A 20028-nucleotide genomic window follows, 5' to 3' on the forward strand; every position below is an offset into this window, starting at 1 on the left:
CATCCAGAGGAGCCCCGTTTTCTCCTCGTAGCTCGAGATGAGGGATCCTTTCCCTGGTTTCAAAGGGAAAGAGTTCCCAGCGTTCCCGTCGCATCTCAAGAGGAGGCACTCTCAACAGGAAAGGCGAGAGGAACTCCATGGTCGTACCACCATTCCAAGAGTCCCCCAGATATCTCAGTCCATTCCAGAGGAACCTCTTTGTCCTGCACTGGCTCATCTTTCACGCCGAGGATCGACTCACACCACGGTGGCACGTGGGACAGCCCTGTGGGAAAGCCTCGAGGGAAAACCACAGATCCTTTGATCCACGCGACGGGAAGCCTGACATTGCTGCTACAGCCTAGAAGGAAAGTGCACGTGCATGCCCCCACTCGAGACGAGGCCTGACTCCCCTGGGGAGACTCCAGAAGTACCCAAAGATCCATGTCAGCCCCTGAGAGGAATCCTCGGTTCCGGCCCTGACTCCATACAAGGTTTTTGGCCCCGGTATCGACGGGAGAGGAATCCCGAGAGGCCCCCTAGCAACTCGCATAGGGACTGGCCTCTCCTGAGGCCACCAGGGCGGGTTCCTGAGGTCCCCGTCGTAACTCGAGAACACCTGCCGCAACTCGAGAAAATCCAGGAAGTTCTCCCTTCCTGGCGAGATGAGGCCTATTTCCTATGTGGCGTCTGGAGACTAATGACACCTAACCTCTGGAACTTCGAAAGGGTCTTTCACACCCTTGCTGCAACTCAAGAAGTTCACCACCATACCCGTCTCCACTAGAGAGGAAGCACGATGGTCCCGCCCACATCCAGAGGAGCCCCGTTTCCCCCTCGTAGCTCGAGATAAGGGATCCTTTTCCTGCTTTCAACGGGAAAGAATTCCCGGCGTTCCCGTCGCATCTCAAGAGGAGGCACTCTCAACAGGAAAGGCGAGAGGAACTCCATGGTCGTACCACCATTCCAAGAGTCCCCCAGATGTCTCAGTCCATTCCAGAGGAACCTCTTTGCCCTGCACTGGCTCATCTTTCACGCCGAGGATCGACTCACACCACGGTGGCACGTGGGACAGCCCTGTGGGAAAGCCTCGAGGGAAAGCCTCGAGGGAAAACCACAGATCCTTTGATCCACGCGACTGGAAGCGTGACATTGCTGCTACAGCCTGGAAGGAAAGCGCACGTGCATGCCCCCACTCGAGACGAGGCCTGACTCCCTTGGGGAGACTCCAGAAATACCCAAAGATCCATGTCAGCCCCTGAGAGGAATCCTCGGTTCCGCCCCTGACTCCACACAAGGTTTTTGGCCCCGGTATCGACGGGAGAGGAATCCCGAGAGGCCCCCTAGCAACTCCCATGGGGACTGGCCTCTCCTGAGGCCACCAGGGCGGGTCCCTGAGGTCCCCGTCGTAACTCGAGAACACCTGCCGCAACTCGAGAAAATCCAGGAAGTTCTCCCTTCCAGGCGAGATGAGGCCTATTTCCGATGAGGCGTCTGGAGACTAATGACACCTAAACTCTGGAACTTCGAAAGGGTCTTTCACACCCTTGCTGCAACTCAAGAAGTTCACCGCCATATGCGTCTCCACTCGAGAGGAAGCACGATGGTCCCGCCCACATCCAGAGGAGCCCCGTTTCCCCCTCGTAGCTCGAGATGAGGGATCCTTTCCCTGCTTTCAACGGGAAAGAGTTCCCGGCGTTCCCGTCGCATCGCAAGAGGAGGCACTCTCAACAGGAAAGGCGAGAGGAACTCCATGGTCGTACCACCATTCCAAGAGTCCCCCAGATGTCTCAGTCCATTCCAGAGGAACCTCTTTGCCCTGCACTGGCTCATCTTTCACGCCGAGGATCGACTCACACCACGGTGGCACGTGGGACAGCCCTGTGGGAAAGCCTCGAGGGAAAACCACAGATCCTTTGATCCACGCCACGGGAAGCGTGACATTGCTGCTACAGCCTGGAAGTAAAGCGCACGTGCATGCCCCGACTCGAGACGAGGCCTGACTCCCCTGGGGAGACTCCAGAAGTACCCAAAGATCCATGTCAGCCCCTGAGAGGAATCCTCGGTTCCGGCCCTGACTCCACACAAGGTTTTTGACCCCGGTATCGACGGGAGAGGAATCCCGAGAGGCCCCCTAGCAACTCGCATGGGGACTGGCCTCTCCTGAGGCCACCAGGGCGGGTCCCTGAGGTCCCCGTTTTAACTCGAGAACACCTGCCGCATCTCGAGAAAATCCAGGAAGTTCTCCCTTCCAGGCGAGATGAGGCCTATTTCCGATGAGGCGTCTGGAGACTAATGACACCTAACCTCTGGGACTTCGAAAGGGTCTTTCACACCCTTGCTGCAACTCAAGAAGTTCACCGCCATACCCGTCTCCACTCGAGAGGAAGCACGATGGTCCCGCCCACATCCAGAGGAGCCCCGTTTCCCACTCGTGGCTCGAAATGAGGGATCCTTTCCCTGCTTTCAACGGGAAAGAATTCCCGGCGTTCCCGTCGCATCTCAAGAGGTGGCACTCTCAACAGGAAAGGCGAGAGGAACTCCATGGTCGTACCACCATTCCACGAGTCCCCCAGATGTCTCAGTCCATTCCAGAGGAACCTCTTTGCCCTGCACTGGCTCATCTTTCACGCCGAGGATCGACTCACACCACGGTGGCACGTGGGACAGCCCTGTGGGAAAGCCTCTAGGGAAAGCCTCGAGGGAAAACCACAGATCCTTTGATCCATGCGACGGGAAGCGTGACATTGCTGCTACAGCCTGGAAGGAAAGCGCACGTGCATGCCCCAACTCGAGACGAGCCCTGACTCCCTTGGGGAGACTCCAGAAATACCCAAAGATCCATGTCAGCCCCTGAGAGGAATCCTCGGTTCCGCCCCTGACTCCACACAAGGTTTTTGGCCCCGGTATCGACGGGAGAGGAATCCCGAGAGGCCCCCTAGCAACTCCCATGGGGATTGGCCTCTCCTGAGGCCACCAGGGCGGGTTCCTGAGATCCCCGTCGTAACTCGAGAACACCTGCCGCAACTCGAGAAAATCCAGGAAGTTCTCCCTTCCAGGCGAGATGAGGCCTATTTCCGATGAGGCGTCTGGAGACTAATGACACCTAAACTCTGGAACTTCGAAAGGGTCTTTCACACCCTTGCTGCAACTCAAGAAGTTCACCGCCATATGCGTCTCCACTCGAGAGGAAGCACGATGGTCCCGCCCACATCCAGAGGAGCCCCGTTTCCCCCTCGTAGCTCGAGATGAGGGATCCTTTCCCTGCTTTCAACGGGAAAGAATTCCCGGCGTTCCCGTCGCATCGCAAGAGGAGGCACTCTCAACAGGAAAGGCGAGAGGAACTCCATGGTCGTACCACCATTCCAAGAGTCCCCCAGATGTCTCAGTCCATTCCAGAGGAACCTCTTTGCCCTGCACTGGCTCATCTTTCACGCCGAGGATCGACTCACACCACGGTGGCACGTGGGACAGCCCTGTGGGAAAGCCTCGAGGGAAAACCACAGATCCTTTGATCCACGCGACGGGAAGCGTGACATTGCTGCTACAGCCTGGAAGGAAAGCGCACGTGCATGCCCCCACTCGAGACGAGGCCTGACTCCCCTGGGGAGACTCCAGAAGTACCCAAAGATCCATGTCAGCCCCTGAGAGGAATCCTCGGTTCCGGCCCTGACTGCACACAAGGTTTTTGGCCCCGGTATCGACGGGAGAGGAATCCCGATAGGCCCCCTAGCACCTCGCATGGGGACTGGCCTCTCCTGAGGCCACCAGAGCGGGTCCCTGAGGTCCCCGTCGTAACTCGAGAACACCTGCCGCAACTCGAGAAAATCCAGGAAGTTCTCCCTTCCAGGCGAGATGAGGCCTATTTCCGATAAGGCGTCTGGAGACTAATGACACCTAACCTCTGGAACTTCGAAAGGGTCTTTCACAACCTTGCTGCAACTCAAGAAGTTCACCGCCATACCCGTGTCCACTCGAGAGGAAGCACGATGGTCCCGCCCACATCCAGAGGAGCCCCGTTTCCCCCTCGTAGCTCGAGATGAGGGATCCTTTCCCTGCTTTCAACGGGAAAGAATTCCCGGCGTTCCCGTCGCATCTCAAGAGGAGGCACTCTCAACAGGAAAGGCGAGAGGAACTCCATGGTCGTACCACCATTCCAAGAGTCCCCCAGATGTCTCAGTCCATTCCAGAGGAACCTCTTTGCCCTGCACTGGCTCATCTTTCACGCCGAGGATCGACTCACACCACGGTGGCACGTGGGACAGCCCTGTGGGAAAGCCTCGAGGGAAAACCACAGATCCTTTGATCCACGCGACGGGAAGCGTGACATTGCTGCTACAGCCTGGAAGTAAAGCGCACGTGCATGCCCCGACTCGAGACGAGGCCTGACTCCCCTGGGGAGACTCCAGAAGTACCCAAAGATCCATGTCAGCCCCTGAGAGGAATCCTCGGTTCCGGCCCTGACTCCACACAAGGTTTTTGACCCCGGTATCGACGGGAGAGGAATCCCGAGAGGCCCCCTAGCAACTCGCATTTGGACTGGCCTCTCCTGAGGCCACCAGGGCGGGTCCCTGAGGTCCCCGTTTTAACTCGAGAACACCTGCCGCAACTCGAGAAAATCCAGGAAGTTCTCCCTTCAAGGCGAGATGAGGCCTATTTCCGATGAGGCGTCTGGAGACTAATGACACCTAACCCCTGGGACTTCGAAAGGGTCTTTCACACCCTTGCTGCAACTCAAGAAGTTCACCGCCATACCCGTCTCCACTCTAGAGGAAGCACGATGGTCCCGCCCACATCCAGAGGAGCCCCGTTTCCCACTCGTGGCTCGAAATGAGGGATCCTTTCCCTGCTTTCAACGGGAAAGAATTCCCGGCGTTCCCGTCGCATCTCAAGAGGTGGCACTCTCAACAGGAAAGGCGAGAGGAACTCCATGGTCGTACCACCATTCCACGAGTCCCCCAGATGTCTCAGTCCATTCCAGAGGAACCTCTTTGCACTGCACTGGCTCATCTTTCACGCCGAGGATCGACTCACACCACGGTGGCACGTGGGACAGCCCTGTGGGAAAGCCTCGAGGGAAAGCCTCGAGGGAAAACCACAGATCCTTTGATCCATGCGACGGGAAGCGTGACATTGCTGCTACAGCCTGGAAGGAAAGCGCACGTGCATGCCCCAACTCGAGACGAGCCCTGACTCCCTTGGGGAGACTCCAGAAATACCCAAAGATCCATGTCAGCCCCTGAGAGGAATCCTCGGTTCCGCCCCTGACTCCACACAAGGTTTTTGGCCCCGGTATCGACGGGAGAGGAATCCCGAGAGGCCCCCTAGCAACTCCCATGGGGATTGGCCTCTCCTGAGGCCACCAGGGCGGGTTCCTGAGATCCCCGTCGTAACTCGAGAACACCTGCCGCAACTCGAGAAAATCCAGGAAGTTCTCCCTTCCAGGCGAGATGAGGCCTATTTCCGATGAGGCGTCTGGAGACTAATGACACCTAAACTCTGGAACTTCGAAAGGGTCTTTCACACCCTTGCTGCAACTCAAGAAGTTCACCGCCATATGCGTCTCCACTCGAGAGGAAGCACGATGGTCCCGCCCACATCCAGAGGAGCCCCGTTTCCCCCTCGTAGCTCGAGATGAGGGATCCTTTCCCTGCTTTCAACGGGAAAGAATTCCCGGCGTTCCCGTCGCATCGCAAGAGGAGGCACTCTCAACAGGAAAGGCGAGAGGAACTCCATGGTCGTACCACCATTCCAAGAGTCCCCCAGATGTCTCAGTCCATTCCAGAGGAACCTCTTTGCCCTGCACTGGCTCATCTTTCACGCCGAGGATCGACTCACACCACGGTGGCACGTGGGTCAGCCCTGTGGGAAAGCCTCGAGGGAAAACCACAGATCCTTTGATCCACGCGACGGGAAGCGTGACATTGCTGCTACAGCCTGGAAGGAAAGCACACGTGCATGCCCCCACTCGAGACGAGGCCTGACTCCCCTGGGGAGACTCCAGAAGTACCCAAAGATCCATGTCAGCCCCTGAGAGGAATCCTCGCTTCCGGCCCTGACTCCACACAAGGTTTTTGGCCCCGGTATCGACGGGAGAGGAATCCCGAGAGGCCCCCTAGCAACTGGCATGGGGACTGGCCTCTCCTGAGGCCACCAGGGCGGGTCCCTGAGGTCCCCGTCGTAACTCGAGAACACCTGCCGCAACTCGAGAAAATCCAGGAAGTTCTCCCTTCCAGGCGAGATGAGGCCTATTTCCGATGAGGCGTCTGGAGACTAATGACACCCAACCTCTGGAACTTCGAAAGGGTCTTTCACACCCTTGCTGCAACTCAAGAAGTTCACCGACATACCCGTGTCCACTCGAGAGGAAGCACGATGGTCCCGGCCACATCCCGAGGAGCCCCGTTTCCCCCTCGTAGCTCGAGATGAGGGATCCTTTCCCTGCTTTCAACGGGAAAGAATTCCCGGAGTTCCCGTCACAACTCAAGAGGAGGCACTCTCAACAGGAAAGGCGAGAGGAACTCCATGGTCGTACCACCATTCCAAGAGTCCCCCAGATGTCTCAGTCCATTCCAGAGGAACCTCTTTGCCCTGCACTGGCTCATCTTTCACGCCGAGGATCGACTCACACCACGGTGGCACGTGGGACAGCCCTGTGGGAAAGCCTCGAGGGAAAGCCTCGAGGGAAAACCACAGATCCTTTGATCCACGCGACGGGAAGCGTGACATTGCTGCTACAGCCTGGAAGGAAAGCACACGTGCATGCCCCCACTCGAGACGAGGCCTGACTCCCCTGGGGAGACTCCAGAAGTACCCAAAGATCCATGTCAGCCCCTGAGAGGAATCCTCGGTTCCGGCCCTGACTCCACACAAGGTTTTTGGCCCCGGTATCGACGGGAGAGGAATCCCGAGAGGCCCCCTAGCAACACGCATGGGGACTGGCCTCGCCTGAGGCCACCAGGGCGGGTCCCTGAGGTCCCCGTCGTAACTCGGGAACACCTGCCGCAACTCGAGAAAATCCAGGAAGTTCTCCCTTCCAGGCGAGATGAGGTCTATTTCCGATGAGGCGTCTGGAGACTGACACGTAACCTCTGGAACTTCGAAAGGGTCTTTCACACCCTTGCTGCAACTGAAGAAGTTCACCGCCATACCCGTCTCCACTCGAGAGGAAGCACGATAGTCCCGCCCACATCCACAGGAGCCCCGTTTACCCCTCGTAGCTCGAGATGAGGGATCCTTTCCCTGCTTTCAACGGGAAAGTATTCCCAGCGATCCCGTCGCATCTCAAGAGGAGGCACTCTCAACAGGAAAGGCGAGAGGAACTCCATGGTCGTACCACCATTCCAAGAGTCCCTCAGATGTCTCAGTCCATTCCAGAGGAACCTCTTTGCCCTGCACTGGCTCATCTTTCACTCCGAGGATCGACTCACACCACGGTGGCACGTGGGACAGCCCTGTGGGAAAGCCTCGAGAGAAAACCACAGATCATTTGATCCACGCGACGGGAAGCGTGACATTGCTGCTACAGCCTGGAAGGAAAGCGCACGTCCATGCCCCCACACGAGACCAGGCCTGACTCCCCTGGGGAGACTCTAGAAGTACCCAAAGATCCATGTCAGCCCCTGAGAGGAATCCTCGGTTCTGGCCCTGACTCCACACAAGGTTTTTGGCCCCGGTATCGACGGGAGAGGAATCCCGAGAGGCCCCCTAGCAACTCGCATGGGGACTGGCCTCTCCTGAGGCCATCAGGGCGGGTCCCTGTGGTACCCGTCGTAACTCGAGAACACCTGCCGCACCTCGAGAAAATCCAGGAAGTTCTCCCTTCCAGGCTAGATGAGGCCTATTTCCGATGAGGCGTCTGGAGACTAATGACACCTAACCTCTGGAACTTCGAAAAGGTCTTTCACACCCTTGCTGCAACTCAAGAAGTTCACCGCCATACCCGTGTCCACTCGGGAGGAAGCACGATGGTCCCGCCCACATCCAGAGGAGCCCCGTTTCCCCCTCGGAGCTCGAGATGAGGGATCCTTTCCCTGCTTTCAACGGGAAAGAATTCCCGGCGTTCCCGTCGCATCTCAAGAGGAGGCACTCTCAACAGGAAAGGCGAGAGGAACTCCATGGTCGTACCACCATTCCAAGAGTCCCCCAGATGTCTCAGTCCATTCCAGAGGAACCTCTTTGCCCTTCACTGGCTCATCTTTCACGCCGAGGATCGATTCACACCACGGTGGCACGTGGGACAGCCCTGTGGGAAAGCCTCGAGGGAAAGCCTCGAGAGAAAACCACAGATCATTTGATCCACGCGACGGGAAGCGTGACATTGCTGCTACAGCCTGGAAGGAAAGCGCACGTGCATGCCCCCACTCGAAACGAGGCCTGACTCCCCTGGGGAGACTCTAGAAGTACCCAAAGATCCATGTCAGGCCCTGAGAGGAATCCTCGGTTCTGGCCCTGACTCCACACAAGGTTTTTGGCCCCGGTATCGACGGAAGAGGAATCCCGAGAGGCCCCCTAGCAACTCGCATGGGGACTGGCCTCTCCTGAGGCCATCAGGGCGGGTCCCTGTGGTACCCGTCGTAACTCGAGAACACCTGCCGCACCTCGAGAAAATCCAGGAAGTTCTCCCTTCCAGGCTAGATGAGGCCTATTTCCGATGAGGCGTCTGGAGACTAATGACACCTAACTTCTGGAACTTCGAAAGGGTCTTTCACACCCTTGCTGCAACTCAAGAAGTTTACCGCCATACCCGTCTCCACACGAGAGAAAGCACGATGGTCCCGCCCACATCCAGAGGAGCCCCGTTTCCCCCTCGTAGCTCGAGATGAGGGATCCTTTCCCTGCTTTCAACGGGAAAGAATTCCCGGCATTCCCGTCGCATCTCAAGAGGAGGCACTCTCAACAGGAAAGGCGAGAGGAACTCCATGGTCGTACCACCATTCCAAGAGTCCCCCAGATGTCTCAGTCCATTCCAGAGGAACCTCTTTGCCCTGCACTGGCTCATCTTTCACGCCGAGGATCGACTCACACCACGGTGGCACGTGGGACAGCCCTGTGGGAAAGCCTCGAGGGAAAGCCTCGAGGGAAAACCACAGATCCTTTGATCCACGCGACGGGAAGCGTGACATTGCTGCTACAGCCTGGAAGGAAAGCGCACGTGCATGCCCCCACTCGAGACGAGGCCTGACTACCCTCGGGAGACTCTAGAAGTACCCAAAGATCCATGTCAGCCCCTGAGAGGAATCCTCGGTTCTGGCCCTGACTCCACACAAGGTTTTTGGCCCCGGTATCGACGGGAGAGGAATCCCGAGAGGCCCCCTAGCAACTCGCATGGGGACTGGCCTCTCCTGAGGCCACCAGGGCGGGTCCCTGAGGTCCCCGTCGTAACTCGAGAACACCTGCCGCAACTCGAGAAAATCCAGGAAGTTCTCCCTTCCAGGCGAGATGAGGTCTATTTCCGATGAGGCGTCTGGAGACTGACACGTAACCTCTGGAACTTCGAAAGGGTCTTTCACACCCTTGCTGCAACTCAAGAAGTTCACCGCCATACCCGTGTCCACTCGAGAGGAAGCACGAGGGTCCCGCCCACATCCAGAGGAGCCCCGTTTCCCCCTCGGAGCTCGAGATGAGGGATCCTTTCCCTGCTTTCAACGGGAAAGAATTCCCAGCGTTCCCATCGCATCTCAAGAGGAGGCACTCTCAACAGGAAAGGCGAGAGGAACTCCATGGTCGTACCACCATTCCAAGAGTCCCCCAGATGTCTCAGTCCATTCCAGAGGAACCTCTTTGCCCTGCACTGGCTCATCTTTCACTCCGAGGATCGACTCACACCACGGTGGCACGTGGGACAGCCCTGTGGGAAAGCCTCGAGGGAAAGCCTCGAGAGAAAACCACAGATCCTTTGATCCACGCGACGGGAAGCGTGACATTGCTGCTACAGTCTGGGAGGAAAGCGCACGTGCATGCCCCCACTCGAGACGAGGCCTGACTCCCCTGGGGAGACTGTAGAAGTACCCAAAGATCCATGTCAGCCCCTGAGAGGAATCCTCGGTTCTGGCCCTGACTCCACACAAGGTATTTGGCCCCGGTATCGACGGGAGAGGAATCCCGAGAGGCCCCCTAACAACTCGCATGGTGACTGGCCTCTCCTGAGGCCATCAGGGCGGGTCCCTGTGGTACCCGTCGTAACTCGAGAACACCTGCCGCACCTCGAGAAAATCCAGGAAGTTCTCCCTTCCAGGCTAGATGAGGCCTATTTCCGATGAGGCGTCTGGAGACTAATGACACCTAACCTCTGGAACTTCGAAAGGGTCTTTCACACCCTTACTGCAACTCAAGAAGTTCACCGACATACCCGTGTCCACTCGAGAGGAAGCACGATGGTCCCGCCCACATCCCGAGGAGCCCCATTTCCCCCTCGGAGCTCGAGATGAGGGATCCTTTCCCTGCGTTCAACGGGAAAGAATTCCCGGCGTTCCCGTCGCATCTCAAGAGGAGGCACTCTCAACAGGAAAGGCGAGAGGAACTCCATGGTCGTACGACCATTCCACGAGTCCCCCAGATGTCTCAGTCCATTCCAGAGGAACCTCTTTGCCCTGCACTGGCTCATCTTTCACGCCGACGATCGACTCACACCACGGTGGCACGTGGGACAGCCCTGTGTGAAAGCCTCGAGGGAAAGCCTCGAGGGAAAACCACAGATCCTTTGATCCAGGCCACGGGAAGCGTGACATTGCTGCTACAGCCTGGAAGGAAAGCGCACGTGCATGCCCCCACTCGAGACGAGGCCTGACGGCCCTGGGGAGACTCCAGAAATACCCAAAGTTCCATGTCAGCCCTTGAGAGGAATCCTCGATTCCGGCCCTGACTCCACACAAGGTTTTTGGCCACGGTATCGACGGGAGAGGAATCCCGAGAGGCCCCCTAGCAACTCCCATGGGGACTGGCCGTTCCTGAGGCCACCAGGGCGGGTCCCTGAGGTCCCCGTCGTAACTCGAGAACACCTGCCACAACTCGAGAAAATCCAGGAAGTTCTCCCTTCCAGGCGAGATGAGGCCTATTTCCGATGAGGCGTCTGGAGACTAACGACACCTAACCTCTGGAACTTCGAAAGGGTCTTTCACACCCTTGCTGCAACTCAAGAAGTTCACCGACATACCCGTGTCCACTCGAGAGGAAGCACGATGGTCCCGCCCACATCCCGAGGAGCCCCGTTTCCCCCTCGTAGCTCGAGATGAGGGATCCTTTCCCTGCTTTCAACGGGAAAGAATTCCCGGCGTTCCCGTCGCATCTCAAGAGGAGGCACTCTCCACAGGAAAGGCGAGAGGAACTCCATGGTCGTACCACCATTCCAAGAGTCCCCCAGATGTCTCAGTCCATTCCAGAGGAACCTCTTTGCCCTGCACTGGCTCATCTTTGACGCCGAGGATCGACTCACACCACGGTGGCACGTGGGACAGCCCTGTGGGAAAGCCTCGAGGGAAAGCCTCGAGGGAAAACCACAGATCCTTTGATCCACGCGACGGGAAGCGTGACATTGCTGCTACAGCCTGGAAGGAAAGCACACGTGCATGCCCCCACTCGAGACGAGGCCTGACTCCCCTGGGGAGACTCCAGAAGTACCCAAAGATCCATGTCAGCCCCTGAGAGGAATCCTCGGTTCCGGCCGTGACTCCACACAAGGTTTTTGGCCCCGGTATCGACGGGAGAGGAATCCCGAGAGGCCCCCTAGCAAATCGCATGGGGACTGGCCTCTCCTGAGGCCACCACGGCGGGTCCCTGAGGTCCCCGTCGTAACTCGAGAACACCTGACGCAACTCGAGAAAATCCAGGAAGTTCTCCCTTCCAGGCGAGATGAGGCCTATTTCTGATGAGGCGTCTGGAGACTAATGACACCTAACCTCTGGAACTTCGAAAGGGTCTTTCACACCCTTGCTGCAACTCAAGAAGTTTACCGCCATACCCGTCTCCACACGAGAGAAAGCACGATGGTCCCGCCCACATACAGAGGAGCCACGTTTCCCCCTCGTAGCTTGAGATGAGGGATCCTTTCCCTGCTTTCAACGGGAAAGAATTCCCGGCATTCCCGTCGCATCTCAAGAGGAGGCACTCTCAACAGGAAAGGCGAGAGGAACTCCATGGTCGTACCACCATTCCAAGAGTCCCCCAGATGTCTCAGTCCATTCCAGAGGAACCTCTTTGCCCTGCACTGGCTCATCTTTCACGCCGAGGATCGACTCACACCACGGTGGCACGTGGGACAGCCCTGTGGGAAAGCCTCGAGGGAAAGCCTCGAGGGAAAACCACAGATCCTTTAACCCTCGCGATGCGAAGCGTGACATTGCTGCTACAGCCTGGAAGGAAAGCGCACGTGCATGCCCCCACTCGAGACGAGGCCTGACTCCCCTGGGGAGACTCCAGAAGTACCCAAAGATCCATGTCAGCCCCTGAGAGGAATCCTCGGTTCCGGCCCTGACTCCACACAAGGTTTTTGGCCCCGGTATCGACGGGAGAGGAATCCCGAGAGGCCCCCTAGCAACTGGCATGGGGACTGGCCTCTCCTGAGGCCACCAGGGCGGGTCCCTGAGGTCCCCGTCGTAACTCGAGAACACCTGCCGCAACTCGAGAAAATCCAGGAAGTTCTCCCTTCCAGGCGAGATGAGGCCTATTTCCGATGAGGCGTCTGGAGACTAATGACACCCAACCTCTGGAACTTCGAAAGGGTCTTTCACACCCTTGCTGCAACTCAAGAAGTTCACCGACATACCCGTGTCCACTCGAGAGGAAGCACGATGGTCCCGCCCACATCCCGAGGAGCCCCGTTTCCCCCTCGTAGCTCGAGATGAGGGATCCTTTCCCTGCTTTCAACGGGAAAGAATTCCCGGAGTTCCCGTCACAACTCAAGAGGAGGCACTCTCAACAGGAAAGGCGAGAGGAACTCCATGGTCGTACCACCATTCCAAGAGTCCCCCAGGTGTCTCAGTCCATTCCAGAGGAACCTCTTTGCCCTGCACTGGCTCATCTTTCACGCCGAGGATCGACTCACACCACGGTGGCACGTGGGAGAGCCCTTTGGGAAAGCCTCGAGGGAAAGCCTCGAGGGAAAACCACAGATCCTTTGATCCACGCGACGGGAAGCGTGACATTGCTGCTACAGCCTGGAAGGAAAGCACACGTGCATGCCCCCACTCGAGACGAGGCCTGACTCCCCTGGGGAGACTCCAGAAGTACCCAAAGATCCATGTCAGCCCCTGAGAGGAATCCTCGGTTCCGGCCCTGACTCCACACAAGGTTTTTGGCCCCGGTATCGACGGGAGAGGAATCCCGAGAGGCCCCCTAGCAACTCGCATGGGGACTGGCCTCTCCTGAGGCCATCAGGGCGGGTCCCTGTGGTACCCGTCGTAACTCGAGAACACCTGCCGCACCTCGAGAAAATCCAGGAAGTTCTCCCTTCCAGGCTAGATGAGGCCTATTTCCGATGAGGCGTCTGGAGACTAATGACACCTAACCTCTGGAACTTCGAAAGGGTCTTTCACACCCTTGCTGCAACTCAAGAAGTTCACCGACATACCCGTGTCCACTCGAGAGGAAGCACGATGGTCCCGCCCACATCCCGAGGAGCCCCGTTTCCCCCTCGTAGCTTGAGATGAGGGATCCTTTCCCTGCTTTCAACGGGAAAGAATTCCCGGCATTCCCGTCGCATCTCAAAAGGAGGCACTCTCAACAGGAAAGGCGAGAGGAACTCCATGGTCGTACCACCATTCCAAGAGTCCCCCAGATGTCTCAGTCCATTCCAGAGGAACCTCTTTGCCCTGCACTGGCTCATCTTTCACGCCGAGGATCGACCCACACCACGGTGGTACGTGGGACAGCCCTGTGGGAAAGCCTCGAGGGAAAGCCTCGAGGGAAAACCACAGATCCTTTGATCCACGTGACAGGAAGCTTGACGTTGCAGCTACAGCCTGGAAGGAAAGCGCACGTGCATGCCCCCACTCGAGACGAGGCCTGACTACCCTCGGGAGACTCTAGAAGTACCCAAAGATCCATGTCAGCCCCTGAGAGGAATCCTCGGTTCTGGCCCTGACTCCACACAAGGTTTTTGGCCCCGGTATTGACGGGAGAGGAATCCCGAGAGGCCCCCTAGCAAATCCCATGGGGACTGGCCGTTACTGAGGCCACCAGGGCGGGTCCCTGAGGTCCCCGTCGTAACTCGAGAACACCTGCCACAACTCGAGAAAATCCAGGAAGTTCTCCCTTCCAGGCGAGATGAGGCCTATTTCCGATGAGGCGTCTGGAGACTAACGACACCTAACCTCTGGAACTTCGAAAGGGTCTTTCACACCCTTGCTGCTACTCATGAAGTTCACCGCCATACCCGTGTCCACTCGAGAGGAAGCACGATGGTCCCGCCCACATCCAGAGGAGCCCCGTTTCCCCCTCGTAGCTCGAGATGAGGGATCCTTTCCCTGCTTTCAACGGGAAAGAATTCCCGGCATTCCCGTCGCATCTCAAGAGGAGGCACTCTCAACAGGAAAGGCGAGAGGAACTCCATGGTCGTACCACCATTCCAAGAGTCCCCCAGATGTCTCAGTCCATTCCAGAGGAACCTCTTTGCCCTGCACTGGCTCATCTTTCACGCCGAGGATCGACTCACACCACGGTGGCACGTGGGACAGCCCTGTGGGAAAGCCTCGAGGCAAAGCCTCGAGGGAAAACCACAGATCCTTTGATCCACGCGACGGGAAGCGTGACATTGCTGCTACAGCCTGGAAGGAAAGCGCACGTGCATGCCCCCACTCGAGACGGGGCCTGACTCCCCTGGGGAGACTCCAGAAGTACCCAAAGATCCATGTCAGCCCCTGAGAGGAATCCTCGGTTCCGGCCCTGACTCCACACAAGGTTTTTGGCCCCGTTATCGAATGGAGAGGAATCCCGAGAGGCCCCCTAGCAACTCGCATGGGGACTGGCCTCTCCTGAGGCCACCAGGGCGGGTCCCTGAGGTCTCCGTCGTAACTCGAAAACACCTGTCGCAACTCGAGAAAATCCAGGAAGTTCTCCCTTCCAGGCGAGAAGAATCCTATTTCCGATGAGGCGTTTGGAGACTAATGACACCTAAACTCTGGAACTTCGAAAGGGTCTTTCACACCCTTGCTGCAACTCAAGAAGTTCACCGCCATACCCGTCTCCACTCGCGAGGAAGCACGATGGTCCCGCCCACATCCAGAGGAGCCCCGTTTCCCCCTCGTAGCTCGAGATGAGGGATCCTTTCCCTGCTTTCAACGGGAAAGAATTCCCGGCGTACCCGTCGCATCTCAAGAGGAGGCACTCTCAACAGGAAAGGCGAGAGGAACTCCATGGTCGTTCCACCATTCCAAGAGTCCCCCAGATGACTCAGTCCATTCCAGAGGAACCTCTTTGCCCTGCACTGGCTCATCTTTCTCGCCGAGGATCGACTCACACCACGGTGGCACATGGGACAGCCCGGTGGGAAAGCCTCGAGGGAAAGCCTCGAGGGAAAACCACAGATCCTTTGATCCACGCGACGGGAAGCGTGACATTGCTGCTAGAGCCTGGAAGGAAAGCGCACGTGCATGCCCCCACTCGAGACGAGGCCTGACTCCCCTGGGGAGACTCCAGAAGTACCCAAAGATCCATGTCAGCCCCTGAGAGGAATCCTCGGTTCCGGCCCTGACTCCACACAAGGTTTTTGGACCCGGTATCGACGGGATAGGAATCCCAGAGTCCCCCTAGCAACTCGCATGGGGATTTGCCTCTCCTGAGGCCACCAAGGCTGGTCCTTGAGGTCCCCGTCATAACTCGAGAACACCTGCCGCAACTCGAGAAAATCCAGGAAGTTCTCCCTTCCAGGCGAGATGAGGCCTATTTCCGATGAGGCGTCTGGAGACTAATGACACCTAACCTCTGGAACTTCGAAAGGGTCTTTCACTCCCTTGCTGCAACTCAAGAAGTTCTCTGCCATACCCGTCTCCACTCGAGAGGAAGCACGATGGTCCCGCCCACATCCAGAGGAGCCCCGATTCCCCCTCGTAGCTCGAGATGAGGGATCCTTTCCCTGCTTTCAACGGGAAAGTATTCCCGGCGTTCCCGTCGCATCTCAAGAGGAGGCACTCTCAACAGGAAAGGCGAGAGGAACTCCATGGTCGTACCACCATTCCAAGAGTCCCCCAGATGTCTCAGTCCATTCCAGAGGAACCTCTTTGCCCTGCACTGGCTCATCTTTCACGCCGAGGATCGACTCACACCACGGTGGCACATGGGACAGCCCTGTGGGAAAGCCTCGAGGGAAAGCCTCGAGGGAAAACCACAGATCCTTTGATCCACGCGACGGGAAGCGTGACATTCCTGCTACAGCCTGGAAGGAAAGCGCACGTGCATGCCCCCACTCGAGACGAGGCCTGACTCCCCTGGGGAGACTCCACAAGTACCCAAAGATCCATGTCAGCCCCTGAGAGGAATCCTCGATTCCGGCCCTGATTCCACACAAGGTTTTTGGCCCCGGTATCGACGGGAGAGTAATCCCGAGAGGCCCCCTAGCAACTCCCATGGGGACTGGCCGTTACTGAGGCCACCAGGGCGGGTCCCTGAGGTCCCCGTCGTAACTCGAGAACACCTGCCACAACTCGAGAAAATCCAGGAAGTTCTCCCTTCCAGGCGAGATGAGGCCTATTTCCGATGAGGCGTCTGGAGACTAACGACACCTAACCTCTGGAACTTCGAAAGGGTCTTTCACACCCTTGCTGCTACTCAAGAAGTTCACCGCCATACCCGTGTCCATTTGAGAGGAAGCACGATGGTCCCGCCCACATCCAGAGGAGCCCCGTTTCCCCCTCGTAGCTCGAGATGAGGGATCCTTTCCCTGCTTTCAACGGGAAAGAATTCCCGGCGTTCCCGTCGCATCTCAAGAGGAGGCACTCTCAACAGGAAAGGCGAGAGGAACTCCATGGTCGTACCACCATTCCAAGAGTCCCCCAGATGTCTCACTCCATTCGAGAGGAAGATCTTTGCCCTGTACTGGCTCATCTTTCACGCCGAGGATCGACTCACACCACGGTGGCACGTGGGACAGCCCTGTGGGAAAGCCTCGAGGGAAAGCCTCGAGGGAAAACCACAGATCCTTTGATCCACGCGACGGGAAGCGTGACATTGCTGCTACAGCCTGGAAGGAAAGCACACGTGCATGCCCCCACTCGAGACGAGTCCTGACTCCCCTAAGGAGACTCCACAAGTACCCAAAGATCCATGTCACCCCTGAGAGGAAACCTCGTTTCCGGCCCTGACTCCACACAAGGTTTTTGGCCCCGGTATCGACGGGAGAGGAATCCTGAGAGGCCCCCTAGCAACTCGCATGGGGACTGGCCTTTCCTGAGGCCACCATGGCGGGTCCCTGAGGTCCCCGTCGTAACTCGAGAACACCTGCCGCAACTCGAGAAAATCCAGGAAGTTCTCCCTTCCAGCCGAGATGAGGCCTATTTCCGATGAGGCGTCTGGAGACTAATGACACCTAACCTCTGGAACTTCGAAAGGGTCTTTCACACCCTTGCTTCTACTCAAGAAGTTCACCGCCATACCCGTCTCCACTCGAGAGGAAGCACGATGGTCCCGCCCACATCCAGAGGAGCCCCGTTTCCCCCTCGTAGCTCGAGATGAGGGATCCTTTCCCTGCTTTCAACGGGAAAGAATTCCCGGCGTTCCCGTCGCATCTCAAGAGGAGGCACTCTCAACAGGAAAGGCGAGAGGAACTCCATGGTCGTACCACCATTCCAAGAGTCCCCCAGATGTCTCAGTCCATTCCAGAGGAACCTCGTTGCCCTGCACTGGCTCATCTTTCACGCCGAGGATCGACTCACACCACGGTGGCACGTGGGACAGCCCTGTGGGAAAGCCTCGAGGGAAAGCCTCGAGGGAAAACCACAGATCCTTTGATCCACGCGACAGGAAGCGTGACATTGCTGCTACAGCCTGGAAGGAAAGCGCACGTGCATGCCCCCACTCGAGAGGAGGCCTGACTCCCCTGGGGAGACTCCAGAAATACCCAAAGTTCCATGTCACCCCTGAGAGGAAACCTCGGTTCCGGCCCTGACTCCACACAAGGTTTTTGGCCCCGGTATCGACGGGAGAGGAATCCTGAGAGGCCCCCTAGCAACTCGCATGGGGACTGGCCTTTCCTGAGGCCACCAGGGCGGGTCCCTGAGGTCCCCGTCGTAACTCGAGAACACCTGCCGCAACTCGAGAAAATCCAGGAAGTTCTCCCTTCCAGGCGAGATGAGGCCTATTTCCAATGAGGCGTCTGGAGACTAATGACACCTAACCTCTGGAACTTCGAAAGGGTCTTTCACACCCTTGCTGCAACTCAAGAAGTTCACCGCCATACCCGTCTCCAATCGAGAGGAAGCACGATGGTCCCGCCCATATCCAGAGGAGCCCCGTTTCCCCCTCGTAGCTCGAGATGAGGGATCCTTTCCCTGCTTTCAACGGGAAAGAATTCCCGGCATTCCCCTCGCATCTCAAGAGGAGGCACTCTCAACAGGAAAGGCGAGAGGAACTCTATGGTCGTACCACCATTCCAAGAATCCCCCAGATGTCTCAGTCCATTCCAGAGGAACCTCTTTGCCCTGCACTGGCTCATCTTTCACGCCGAGGATCGACTCACACCACGGTGGCAAGTGGGACAGCCCTGTGGGAAAGCCTCGAGGGAAAGCCTCGAGGGAAAACCACAGATCCTTTGATCCACGCGAAGGTAACCGTGACATTGCTGCTACAGCCTGGAAGAAAAGCGCTCGTGCATGCCCCCACTCGAAACGAGGCCTGACTCCAGTGGTGAGACTCCAGAAGTACCCAAAGATCCATGTCAGCCCCTGAGAGGAATCCTCGGTTCCGGCCCTGACTCCAAACAAGGTTTTTGGCCCCGGTATCGACAGGAGAGGAATCCTGAGAGGCCCCCTAGCAACTCGCATGGGGACTGGCTTTTCCTGAGGCCACCAGGGCGGTTCCCTGAGGTCCCCGTCGTAACTCGAGAACACCTGCCGCAACTCGAGAAAATCCAGGATGTTCTCCCTTCCAGGCGAGATGAGGCCTATTTCCAATGAGGCGTCTGGAGACTAATGACACCTAACCTCTGGAACTTCGAAAGGGTGTTTCACACCCTTGCTGCAACACAAGAAGTTCACCGCCATACCCGTCTCCACTCGAGAGGAAGCACGATGGTCCCGCCCACATCCAGAGGAGCCCCGTTTCCCCTCGTAGCTCGAGATGAGGGATCCTTTCCCTGCTTTTAACGGGAAAGAATTCCCGGCATTTCCGTCGCATCTCAAGAGGAGGCACTCTCAACAGGAAAGGCGAGAAGAACTCCATGGTCGTACCACCATTCCAAGAGTCCCCCAGATGTCTCAGTCCATTCCAGAGGAACCTCTTTGCCCTGAACTGGATAATCTTTCACGCCGAGGATCGACTCACACCACGGCGGCACGTGGGACAACCCTGTGGGAAAGCCTCGAGGGAAAGCCTCGAGGGAAAACCACAGATCCTTTGATCCACGCGAAGGTAAGCGTGACATTGCTGCTACAGCCTGGAAGAAAAGCGCTCGTGCATGCCCCCACTCGAAACGAGGCCTGACTCCAGTGGGGAGACTCCAGAAGTACCCAAAGATCCATGTCAGCCCCTGAGAGGAATCCTCGGTTCCGGCCCTGACTTCACACAAGGTTCTTGGCCCCGGTATCGACGGGAGAGGATTCCGAGAGGCCCCCTAGCAACTCGCATGGGGACTGGCCTCTCCTGAGGCCACCAGGGCGGGTCCCTGAGGTCCCCGTCGTAACTCGCGAACACCTCCCGCAACTCGAGAAAATCCAGGAAGTTCTCCCTTCCAGGCCAGATGAGGCCTATTTCCAATGAGGCGTCTGGAGACTAATGACACCTAACCTCTGGAACTTCGAAAGGGTCTTTCACACCCTTGCTGCTACTCAAGAAGTTCACCGCCATACCCGTCTCCACTCGAGAGGAAGCACGATGGTCCCGCCCACATCCAGAGGAGCCCCG

Source organism: Capricornis sumatraensis, chromosome 22, assembly GCF_032405125.1.
Source record: "Capricornis sumatraensis isolate serow.1 chromosome 22, serow.2, whole genome shotgun sequence".
NCBI classification, from domain to species: Eukaryota; Metazoa; Chordata; class Mammalia; order Artiodactyla; family Bovidae; genus Capricornis; species Capricornis sumatraensis.